Here is a 12,641-nt window from a genome sequence, read left to right on the forward strand (position 1 = left end):
CCCAGGGGAGAAGTGATGGAAATCAGTCGACTCTCGGCTATCTGCCCTCAACGTAGCTCCGAGAGAGCCAGACGGAACTGCAGCACCTCCGGCGATTTCCCGCGTAAAACGAAAGGCGCGGCTGCAAGCGGACCTGCGCGGCTGCAAGCGGACCTCCGCCGCGCTCGCTCACAGCTTGGTGTTTAAGAAGTGCACAGGCGCCGTCTCTGCCGCCCTGTCCGCCTTCGTACCTGCGGGTCCGCGGAGCCGGTGTGATGTCACGCGAGCGCCGCGGTGTGCGTGACGTCATCCGAGCGCGCCTCCTGCCTTGCCGAAGCCCTGAGCGCGGACTGGCAAGGGAGTTGCTGTGGAGACGGTGCGTCGAGCCCCGCCTCCGAGACGGGATGGGAGGAGCGCTGGTCAGCTGACCTTGGGGAGGTTTCGAATGCGCGCAGAGGCTCCATGGCGCGTTCGCCAGGAGGTGGCCCTGGCAACCCGGACGCCCTCGCGCCTTGGAGGACAGGCGATTCCCGAGAACCCTGAAAGGTAGAGTCAGAGCCCAGAATGCAATTTGAGGGGCTTTTTCACCTAAGGTAGTAAGTACCGGATGTGCCTCTGGCCCAAGTAAAGTAGAAATTCAGACTGCCCTAGACTGGATCCTGTGTAGGGCTGGAGGCCCCAGGGAGGCTAAAATTTATCACTTAAGCAGCGTGGGGTGGAGAAGCAGTCTGGCCCAGGAGCCTTAGTGCCAAGAGCGACCTAACCCCTTTGAGTTTCAATTTCTTCTCGAGGAGATCTTTCCCATAAGCATATAAATATATTATTTCTTCCTAAGAAAACCTTTACGTGACTCTACTTCTCCCTCTAGCTCCCAGCTCATCTCTCTCTCTCCCTTTTTCTAAATATCACAGCTCCTTCAAAGTGTCTGTATTCGCGTCCCTAGTTCACTTCCCACTGTACCCTCTCCCAGCACACTCGGTTTCCTCCCCGTGGCCACCTCACCTGCTCTGTCAGCAACATTTGAAACAGTTACCACCCTGTCCTCCAGGAAACATTCTCTTCACTTAGCTTGTGGGACCGCACACTCTTGGTTTTCTTTGATTTTTTTTTTTTAGATTTATTTAAGAGAGAGAGAGCAAGGAGGGGGAGGGCAGAGGGAGAGAGACCCTCAAGCATACTCCCCGCTGAGTGCGGAGCCCTTGAGGGGGGCTTGGGGGGGCTCGATCCTAGGACCCTGAGATCGGGACCTCAGCCAAAATCAAGAGTTGGATACTCAACTGACTGAGCCACCCAGACACCACGTATTCTTGGTTTTCTTACTGTATCCCTGCCTCCTGCTTCTCCATCTCATTTGCTGGTTCCTCCTCAGTCCCCTGACCTCTAAATGTAGCAGTGCCCCTGGGACTAGCTCCTTGGACTTCTCTCTCTCTTTTCACTTACCATCTTAAGTGGTGTCATTTATTTCCATGGCCTTTAAAGGCCCTCTGTTTTTGCCGATGAAAACCTGGACCTCTCCTCGACTCTCCGTGCTCGAATGCACAGCTCCCTGTTTGGCATCACAACTTGAATGCCTGGTAGGCAAGCTCAAACTCATCGTGTTCAGAACGAAGTTCCTGACCTTCCCCCACCAAAAAGGGGCTCTACCTGTGTTCATTGTAATGACACCGCCATCCTTCCAGCTTCTCAGGCTCCAAACCTTGAGTTCTCCTTCACCCATATTTAGTCTGTCCTATGGTAAATCCTATTGGCTTTTTCTTCAAAACTTATTCAGAATTCTGCCTCCACTGACACCATCTTGGACCAAGTCCCCATCATCTCGCATGGATTATCATAATGGCCGCCTCACTGGTCTCCCGGAGTCCACCTTTAAGCCCTCTCCTCCTCAGTATGTGTTCACACAATAGCCTGAGCAGTTCTGTTAAAAGTCATATCATGTGGCTCCTCTATGAAAATCTTCCAAAGACTCCCTTCTCACTGAATAAAAGGCCAAGTTTCACCATGACCAGAAATGTCCTGTGCTACCAGCCTCCTGGAAGCTGGCTGAGCCCATCTCCTAATTATGACTCCTTACTCACTTGACTCCAGCCACACGGGTCATTTGCCAGGCTTATTTCTGTTTCTGGGACACAACTTGCTTTTACCTCTGCAAGGAACTTGTCCTCAGATAGCCCCAGGGCTCTCTCCCTCACCTCCTTCAAGTCTTGGCTCTAACGTTCCTTACTGAAAAAGGCCTTCTCTAACTTCCTGATATTGGGGGGAGGGGGTGCGCAGAGGGAGGGGAAAGAGAGAATATTAAGCAGGCTCCACGGCCAGCATGGAGCCCAATGCAGGGCTTGAGCTCAGGACCCTGAGATCATGACCTGAGCCAAAATCAAGACTCGGACGCTTAACTGACTGCGCCACCCAGGCGCCCCTCTCACCTCCTGTTTTTGAACACTAGTCTGACTCCGCAGTCCCTCATTTCCGCTGGGCTCCTTTGCATTTATCGCCTTCTAATACACCATATAGTTTCTTGATTTTATTTGCTGTCCTGCTGCGCACAAAGGCAACGGTTTCATCCCCTTTGTCGTTGCTGGAGTCCCTGTTCCTGGACAGAAGCTGGCATGGGAGAGGCGCTCAGGAAGGCTCTGTTGACTGAATAGATGCGTTTCCAAATGGGGCAGTTAGCGACTGAGGAAAAGAAGACAGTGGAGGAAACTCACACACACACACACACACACACACACACACACAGGCAACAATAACAAAACGCAGAGTGTCTTTAGTGGTTAAGAGCCAGAGCTGTAGCGGCTCCGGTTCCAGTCGCGCCCTGCCTCTCAGCTACTTGGTGACCTTTAGGAAATCTAACCTTTCGGAACCTCAGTTTCCTCATGTGTAATGTCGTTGAAACAACACGTCAGCCTTTCACCCAACGATGTGGGACCTCCCCCTATCTGAGCAGCAAGCCCCTGCTGGCGGCTGAAGGACACTGGACAGTCTGAACGCACCTGTTTCTTCACCCCCCCGGAGTCTACATCCCCAGGAAGGGGTACAGACAGTAGCCACATAGCCATCCAAATAGATGATTATTCACAAATCGTGGCAAGTGTGATGGAGGAAAAGCCACGTAGTGCTGAAGGAGGGGAGGGGTGGGGGAAGCGCCCCTGAAGGAATGACTTCTCAATTGTATTAGCTCAGGCTGCCGTAACAAAACGCCGTGGGTTAGGGGGCTGAACAACAGAAATTTGTTTTCATACGGTCCTGGAAAGTAGAAGTCCAAGGTGTCGCAAGCTTGGTTTCTTCTGGGGCCTCTCTCCTTGGCTTGCAGTGTCCTCACATGGCCTTTTCTCTCTGCACCTGTTCTCCTGGTGTCTCTCTAGGGGTCCTAATCTTCTTACAAGGACTCAGGTCAGATTGGATTAGGGTCCACCCTGACAGCCTCATTTAAACACAATTACCTCATGAAAGTCCCTATCTCCCAAGTACAGTCACATTCTGAGGTACTGGGAGTTGGGCGTCAGCATGTGAATTGAGGGGTGGGGACACATAGTCCATCTGATAGCATTATTAAGATGCAAAGGAAGGAGAGCCGGGACAAGGGAAATCTTCTAGGCAGAGGGGAAAATATGTGTGGAAATTCTGTGGCTGGAAGGAGTGTGTGACAGGTTGGAAGAAATGACAGGCCCGAGTGGCTTGAGCTCAGAGTGAGGGGTCTGGGTAGGAGACACACGGGGAGTCGAGGGAGCAGAACGAACAGGGCCTTGGAGACCACGGAGGTCTGTTGCTGGTGATGGCGGGATAAGTTGTCTTATGGAAGGATTACTCTGACCCCAAATGGGTTGGAGGAAGGCTACTCCCAGCTCCAGAGTAGTGGGACTACCTGATGCAGTGCCTGGTCAGCTGCTCAAGTTAGGGCTTGGTAAAGAGTTATCGGTTGGTTGAGCGTCTGCCTTCGGTTCAGGTCGTGATCCCAGCGTCCTGGGATCCATCCCCACATCCAGCTCCCTGCTCAGTGGGGAGCCTGCTTCTCCCTCTCCCCGATTGTGCGCAGTCTCTCTCTCTCTCTCTGTCAAATAAATAAAATTTTTAAAAAAGTTAACAATGGATATTTTTAATAATGTCTGCCTCATACAGTTGATGGAAAGATTGAATGAAAATAGCCCAGGAAGGGACTTCATAAACTGAGGGAAAAGCAAACATAAGAGCCCACGAAGGATACACATGCAGAAGTACTGAATCTCCATATTTGGGGTGTTGCATGTAAGTTAGTTTAGTATAGTTGAGGCGGATGTGGTTTATGATTAAAATTGAAAGTTTTATTTTTTTTATGTTTATTTTTAAGTAATCTCTACACCCAACACAGGGCTTGAACTCAGAACCCGGAGATCAAGCGTCACATGCTCTACCGACTGAGCCAGACAGGTGCCCCGAAAATTGAAAGTTTTAGATGAAATCAGTGCAAAGGAGAAAAGGTGTAAATGGAGCAGTTGAATGCTTATCCCGTACATCTGTCTGCTGGAAGCCAAAATACAGTGGAAATGATTTGGTGAGAAGGAGCTTACATCTTTTTTCTTTTTTCAGCTTCAGCCAAAAACTTCCCTTAGGTGTACCCCTGGGGGACTAATACACAGCAGGTACTCCTAAAAACTTTGGGGCAAAGGGGACGGTCAGGCTCTCAGTAACAGTGGTGTTAGATGGCGAGAGGCTTTCTCATTTTATTCCTAGATTTCAGTGTCAGGAAGCGGCAGCTGGTGTGACCTCCCAGCCACCTTGAACTTGAGTGGGGACTCCACCCTTTGATGATTTAAGGCAGCCAAGACTCATTGCCTCTTTGTGTTGGAAGGAACCAGGACGAGCATTTCGTCCCAATGGCTAAAGAACAATGACTATCCTCTTGGACACTCTGGACCAAGCGTCATAACCTGGGGGTGATAATACGCCAGTGATGGGAATGTACAAGGCAGTCCCCCCATCCTAATTTTGAACCGGATGAATCGTTAGAATCTGCTGCGTGCGGTTGAGCCACGTCTCCTCTTGTAAGTCCTGGTCTGGCCTCAGGGGCTGCACAGACCCTGATCCTTCCTCTTTATAGCACCAAGGATTTGGCAATGCCTGTGTGGTACCCTTCGGAGGCTCCAAGACTTCTGTTCCCAAAGTAACACACCCTTCCAAAAGTGTTCTTTGCATAGCAGTGCTTTTATTGAATATTCGTGTGCGTAAGTCTTTGCATACCTGGCTTGGGATACATTTCTACAAATGAAGCTCTTGGGACAAATGGTACATTCTACAGCTTTTGCTGTATATTTCAGATCACTTTCCGCAGGGGTACTTTTGTCTCCCCGCCCACAAGTGGTTTACAAGAGAGCCTATTTCCCCACATCCTAGCCACCAAATGCGGGGAATTTTCATTCTTTTAATCACTGCCAATCTGATAAAGGAAAATGATTATCTCATGGTTGCTTCAATTTGCATTTCTTTGATTATGGGTGAGGTTGGACATGTTTTCCAACCACATCCTATACTTTTGCAATCAAGTTTTGGAGCTAACTGCGGGACCTTACATGTATTCCAGTTACATTTTATCTTGTTGGATTCCACCAATCATTCTTTCCTGTTGAGATAATTTGGATCCTGATTCTCTAGTTCCAACGTGCTGGCCTTCTCTCCAGTCTTGTGTTATTTGCACAGTTGATAAGCAGTTATCTTTGGCTTTATCCAAGTTGTTGATAGAATGTTAAAGAGTTTAGGGGCCAAGGACAGAACTGTTTGGCAAGCCACTAGAGAAAGCCGTGGAAGGACACCGTCCCATCTGCCGTTCGGGTCCACCTCACTGTGCCCAGGAGCCACAGACGGCGGATGGAGCCTTCACCTGGGACACAAGGCGAAGGCCCAGATCCCAGCCTCGCCACTAAGGAGCTGTGTGGTCTTCAGCGAGTAGGGTCCCCTTCAACGGAGATGCGCCGCGTGATGAGCTGATGGCCCTTCAAGCTCTAGCAGCCTTTTCGTTGCTATTTTGTCCGTAAGAATTTCTTGAGAAACTGTCGAACTGTTGTCACAAGTCATTGCACTACGGCAAAGTGCTCACCCAATTCACTAACCTAGTGAAAGACATTCCTTCGATAGTCAATATGGACCCTCATAATCACCCTTTCTAAATGCTGGGCAACCATTCATTTGATTATCTGCTCCAGAATATTGCCCATGATCAAAACTAAGTTCACTGGCCTTCAGTTTATCCAGTTTACACCCACACACACACACACACACACACACATGCACACACACACACACACAGTGTACTATTACTACTATATATACTAAAATATATTTTATATATGTATACATATTTTTTTTAATTTCTTTTTACATTTAGGACATTTGCCTCGATTCTCCATGATTCCTCCAAGTACCCTGAGACATCAGAAGCGCTCGAAGCCCCCCGCCACGGCTTGTCAGGTCTCTCACCCAGGTCCAGTTTTCTATCGTACGGAGATGGAGCAAGTCCCTGGGATGGCCTCCCCGCTCCCAGCGCGGACAGAGGGCCCAGGGTGTTGGGAGCAGGCTTAGGCAAAGCGGGCAGAGCATTGCAAGGAAAGAGTTTGAATGGCTTAGCTTGAGGGCACAGCGGGGTCTTTGTGGGCCGGCTGCTCTCTCCACTAGCTGCAGAGACAGCCCTGGGGGCCTGGGAGGGCGGCCTCTGGTTATTCGGCTTGGGGCTTCTTGCAGAAACGAGCACCAGCGGAATCGTCTTCAAATGAAATGACGGCCACTTTCTTTGAGCTGCTTCACTATCAAAAACCAGACGACTGTTCTAAGGAAGAAACGCTACACATTAAGCCCGTGGAAACTGTTTAAGTGACGAAGCAAATCAGCCAGACCTCCGGCCACCGGGCTTCTTGACCCGCAGGCCTGGAATGCCGTTGTTGACCTACACCTCGGCAATGTGCCACTACACTGCGCACAACCACAGCCGTGGCGGGTTGCGTGTGCGGGCCCGTTCAGACCAGCGGTAGTAGTGACGGTGGTACCGACCCTCTTCCAGGAACCAGGCACTGTTCTGAGCGCTGTGCACCAACTAACCCTTGGAGGGAAGGTGCTGTTTTCACTCCGTTTTCCACAGACTGGTGAGACGGAGGCGCAGGAGAGAGCGGAAGGGACCTGCCCACGGTCACCCATCTTGTGCGGGACAGAGCTGGACCTAGAACTCAGGCAGCCGGGCTCCCCGCGCTAGGCTCCAGCTGCCTCCACAAGTAAATGAGGAGAAGAAAGGAGCAGCTGTCGGTATCATTTCTCCCCCAGGTGGTGAAACTGCTTTACGAACGGTGGGCTCCGCTACGATGGGGTCGCGAACCCGCGCTTTCATCTCCTGAATGGGCCGCGTGGAAAGGCAGGAGGGGCAGGGAGGAAAGGGAAGTCGAGGGCACGAATAACCTATAGCCTGGGTGCACAGCCCCGAGGGATGCCACATGAGCCGACAGCGAGTGGGTGACCCCGAGACCCCAGTGGTGTGACACTGGACCCCAGAACCGAGACTGTGACCACGCCCGTTTCGGGAGGCAGGCCCTGGCTCTGCGGCCCTGGGGCTGTTCTTCCAGGATCGGGATTTCGAGATCCGTTGTGGTAACCGCTGGCAAACCGCCGTGCCACAGGCCCCGCCAATCGACCGGCTCCCAGTATTGTCTTCCAGTTGCTAGACTACGCTGCTTTCCAGTACATTATTTGGGATACAAAAACCTAAAATGTAAGTAAAGCATTTTAATACAAATAATTTCAACCGCAACAAGGCAACTGGCCCCTGATGAAATTGGCAAGAAAAGGTAATGAACTCATTTCGATTGACATATTTAGAGACCCTCTTGCCAAATCCAATTGGCAGCTTCATAATTATGGAAACATCCATGTTATTTCCACTCAACCAGGGTTAGGCCTGCTGGTATCTGATTCAATGTTTACTTCATGAATGAGGTCAGTCCCCAGCACAGCTGGGGTTTTAGCAAAGGAATCAGAGCTGCTGGTCAGCAGACAGCATTCCCACTAGCATCTGCCCAGAGCTGTGGGGGCTCGTGGGGCAACCTCACGGCTCACCCAAGTTAGCCCCTCTCTCCGGCTAGAGTCTGGGGCCTGGCTCTTCTCCCTGCTCTGCGAACAGCTCCCAAGGTAGCAGTCGGAGCCCTGGCGACAGCCTGGGCATGGGGCGATCACGTCAGGTTTCCCACAGCCCAGCCGTTCGCTCTAACCTGCCCCCTTCCTATTGCGACATCTCACCCCTTGTGAGTTTCAGAACTGCCAGGAAACAGGGTAGGGTTTTTGGTTGTTTTTTTTTTTTTTTTTTTAAGTATTTATTCCAGGATGGCTCCATTTGTGGGGTGTGAGAGTGACTCAGAATGCCTTGCAAGCCACCTCCAAAGGTACTCTGGCCCACAGGCCCACATGGCCTCTGGGCCAACTCCCCACACTGGTAAAAACAAAAACAAAAGCTCACAAGGGCTCAAAACACTCATTTTAGGAACACGCGTTGATGGAGTGATGTCCCGTAAGTTCACAGAAGTTCCTGGGAACACTGCTGAGGGCAGAAAGGAGAGGGGGCGCTGCCCAGCAGTGACAGGGCTCGGTTCCAGAGGACTTTGGGAGCCACCCAGGCTTCGTCGGCGCGAGTCCTGCGCTGTTGCGTGGGGCGGCGACAGGGCGTGTGGTCGGTCGGAGTCTAAAGCGGCTCTTTCTCAGCCTGGCAGCGATGTCTTTATCTCAGAGGATGAGGTCCTAGGAGGCTCAGAGATAGTGATTTGGTTTGGATCCCAAAATATCTGTGGGCACCACGCACTGGAACAGTTTTGCCTGACAAAGTCGGGGCAGGGGTGGGGGCACCTGGAGCGGGAGATGGTTTAGGAACTGGAGACGCAGGCGGATCTGATGAAGACCCTTCCTCCTTCTCCACGTTGACAAAGCAGAGGGGGTGGGACGCCGCACATTCTCACCTCCCAACGGGCCAGCGGCTGGTGATACGGACAGTTGGACACCATGGAGGCGGTGCTGTCCCAGACATAGAGGGGTGCGCCATCTCTTCCTCTGACCTCAGCAGAGGTCGCTTTAGGATGAAGACTCAATGCTCTTTTATCTCAAGGGTCAGTCTCGCTGCCACAGATTTCAAAACATCTCTTCCCCACCTGAGGGTCGGCAGCCCTGTAGGGCTCAAAGAGTCTGATGCCATGTGGTTCAGGTCACTGCTCTCCTAGGCTTGCCTCCAGACCCAGGACACTCCCGTTACGAACCCCAATCCCCAAACCTGTGCTTGCCGTCCACTCTGTAGCCTGTCTTATCCGTCCTTGTCACTTAAGTGGCCCTCTTAGCATCTGAATGACTTTTCCCTCAAATGTGCTTCTGGCAGATTTTGAAGATGGGACCCTTAACAAAGGTCGCTCCTTCGCTCCCTCTGGCTCGTTGTCTTCGCGCTCTACCACACCGGCTGGACGCACCAGGCACATATCCACTTCAGGACCTTGGCACATGCTGTTCCCTCCACCAGGAGCACTCCTTCTGGGTCATCAACACGGCTCCCTCCCTCCCTTCCTTGGGGTCTTTACCCACATGCCCACTCATCAGTAAGATCTGCCCAACCACTGTCCTCCAGGCCCCTCCATGCGTAATTTCCCCGCAAGCTGGTATCCCCATCTCGGCGCCCACTGCGTGTCTCCTTCCTTCTCTGCCTCACGCGCCGCAAGACCAGCTTCAGCGGGGAGGGATTTCTGACTCTTGTTGGCCTCTGTCGCAGCCCAGTGCCTACAATCGTGGTCAGCGTATCCATGCCACAAGATTTACGGAGTGTCCGCCGCACACCAGTGGTGGGGGAATGCTAAGTGCCCACGCTGAAGGAAACTGCGTGTCTCCCGAGTCCTGGGCAACACTGGAGGAGCCGGGCCACGGCTTGCCTCCCTCCCTCCTCCTCATCACCTCTCTGATTCTGTATATTCTGCTTTCCCAACAGACACGGGAAAGTGGGGTCCTTCTGGAGGAAGACGGAGCCTTCCATGATTTAGGAACACAGGTGTTTGCGGTGCCAGAGGCCAGCGGGTCCTGCATCCGTCGGAGCTCCTGGGAGGAAGTGCATCTGAACTGCGACCATGCTCCCCAGTTGTGAACAGGGCTGTGTCCCGGACCGAGCTGTGGGCGAGGCCGCCCGGGCAGGCAGGCGGCCCTTACACAGGCTTTCCAGAGAGAGCTGGAAAGCAGATGCCCGAGCCACAGGAAAAAGGATGACCGCCTGCAGCCAAGAGCCTGACTGGAAAGTCCGCGTAAAGGACACCTGGAGGAAGCGGGGGCCTCTGTCACCGCCTCCGCCCGCCTGTGACCTTCTTCCTCCCTCGGCCACCCCCCCAGAGGCGCCTTCCCGGAGGCTCCCCGCGCCTTGGCCATCGCAGAGCTCACTGCTTTCTCCCAACAGATCAGAACTCTTTGTCTCTCATCTTGTGTGCAAAGTCTTTTTGTGAGGTTGGGAGGGACCCAAAAGTAGCCTCTCTATTCCTGTCTGAGGGGAGAGTATTTCCAGGTCGGGGGCGCGGTCCGCGGACACGAATACCGGATTAGGCCTCCTAACCCCATCTCCGAAGCGGGTGCCAGCCACAGTTCCAGAATGAACCAGAAGCAGAGGGAGAGAGAGAAAAAAAAATGTGAATCAAGAGGTTTATTATTTTCTCCCAGTATTTTGAAACCAAAATTTCCACATTTTTAAGGGTTTGATGTCATAAAATTCCCATGTATGACTGCATTTTAAAAAACAGAGTCATTGTGTGTGTGAGTGTGTGTGTGTGTTGGAATGTAAGAGGCTTAGCATGTAACTCAGAAAACAAACTCCTCAACTCAGAATTGGAGAGGCACAGACACAATGGGCCACGACGCTGTAGCTTCTGCTACGATGAATTGGTGCAATGTTAAGACGGTCCCAGAACTGTCTGGAACTTAAATGTTAGTCTTCTGAAAAGAACCCCGGGATCTCCAAGTGCCAGCTGTTGTTATTCCAAGTGCAATAAGCAGGTTTCTATTTAAAACTTTCACACCTGGTACTTGAATAGTTCTTGTTTTCCAAAGGGTCCCCTCTTTACCTCGGATTCTTTTCCACCTTCTCTCTCCCATGTTAGTCTGGTTTAAACACCCAACCTGCCGGCACGAGGAGAAAGATATTTATAACACCTGTGTATAAAAGGAGCTGGGAAGTTGTGGTCTTGCACCTTCGCAGCCGAAACCGGACTCCGGTGGAGACTAGACAGCCCTCCAGCAGTGCTGGGGAGGGAGGGGTGGCGAGGGGCCCGGGGGATGGGGAGGAAAGAGTGTGTCCCTGTCTTTACGCTAAAGAGAAGGCAAGGCAGTTGCTCAGCTCCTTATACCTTCGCAGACGCCTCTAGTAAAAGCCCTTGGATGCCGCCCACCTGGGTCCCTGGGTGCCTGTTCTAAATGAACTCCAGATCTGTCACCATTGGCTTCGGGGGCACGGGGGTGGGGAACAAAGGAGCCCATGGCTTTTCTTATTGTCTCGATCCAAAGTCCTCCTCGTCTTAATTATGGAGTAAGAAGCAGTGAGGCCCAGAAACTTCAGGACTGAGGGTTTAAAACTATGGATTTTGTTCCTCTGTTTATTTCCCCAGTTGTGTAAAACGTCTCACTTCTGATCTTCAGAGGGTCCTCCCCCTCCTCCTCCCTCCTTCCTCCTCTTCCTCTCTTCTTCTCCTGGGCACCACCAGTGTTGGGGGGTGGGTAGGAGCAGCTCGGAGGGGACAGTGGCAGGGACAGAGGTGGGCTGCCGCAGGCCTGCCCCAGCGGTGAACAAGGCAGCTCTGTGTACAGAGGGGGGTTCGCAGATACAGGGATGTTGGACAGCAAGGAACAGAGAAATTCCAGAGATTTTTCACGTGCAAGCGGATATTTCCTTTGAGAATTTCTAGACTAAATAATACTCCTTGTGTCTAAGGGACGGTGTATACTGCTGACCTGGCAATGTTCTCTGTGTGCGGGGTGAGCACAGGGAGCCCCTCGGCGGCCAGGACGGGGAGCAGAGGAAGGTGAAGTCGCCTGGATGAACGTCTTTCCTGGGCAAATAGTGGGGCTCGTCTCCCTCCACCCGACGCGACATCCATTTCAAATATGGAGGAAGAATTTGGTGGCCAACCTTGGGAATGAAATGGGCTGGACTTCAAAGAATAAATACACCCAGGCCTCTTTACTAACCATTTTCATATATATGCCCCTACCCTCTGGCAGCCACCGGTCCCTTTAGTACCACTATCATTTTGCCTTTTACAGAAAGTCGTATAATTGAAATCACATAGAGTGTGGCCTTTTAAGATTGGCTTCCTTCAGTTAGTAACGTGCATTGAGGTTTCCTCCATGTCATGATGGGGCTTGATAGCTCGTTTGTTTTGAGTGCTAAGCACTCTCTGGATGTAGCAATTTTTGTGTGTATTTAATGCCATGTTTTTAATGGGGGTGATATGATTTATTAATAACTAGCATTATAATAAAATCTGTGATAAGACAGCAAGATTTAGCTTGAATAGAACAACCTCTATATGAGCCTTATTAATACGAAGGTTCTTATTACCCTTCTGGTTGTAATAAGTAAACTGGCAGGTGGGTCAGTGGGGGGAGATCCATAAAAAGACAGAAGCATCTAGAATACCAGCCAGATCAGAGCA

The 12,641-nt window shown here is 51.6% G+C and overlaps 1 long non-coding RNA gene across 2 annotated transcripts; it reads left to right on the forward strand.

The window, feature by feature from the left end:
- Positions 1-403: 403 nt before the first annotated feature.
- On the forward strand, positions 404-10,417 carry LOC103666676. Of its 2 annotated transcripts, none has more exons than XR_569587.2 (5): positions 404-525; positions 4,322-4,504; positions 4,684-4,994; positions 6,332-7,699; positions 9,941-10,417. It is a non-coding gene; the product is annotated as an uncharacterized LOC103666676 (long non-coding RNA). The 2 variants fall into 2 exon arrangements; XR_005839019.1 differs by having other exon boundaries at positions 417-525; positions 4,301-4,504.
- Positions 10,418-12,641: the final 2,224 nt, after the last annotated feature.

This window comes from Ursus maritimus, unplaced genomic scaffold, assembly GCF_017311325.1.
Source record: "Ursus maritimus isolate PB19 unplaced genomic scaffold, ASM1731132v1 scaffold_32, whole genome shotgun sequence".
Lineage (NCBI taxonomy): Eukaryota > Metazoa > Chordata > Mammalia > Carnivora > Ursidae > Ursus > Ursus maritimus.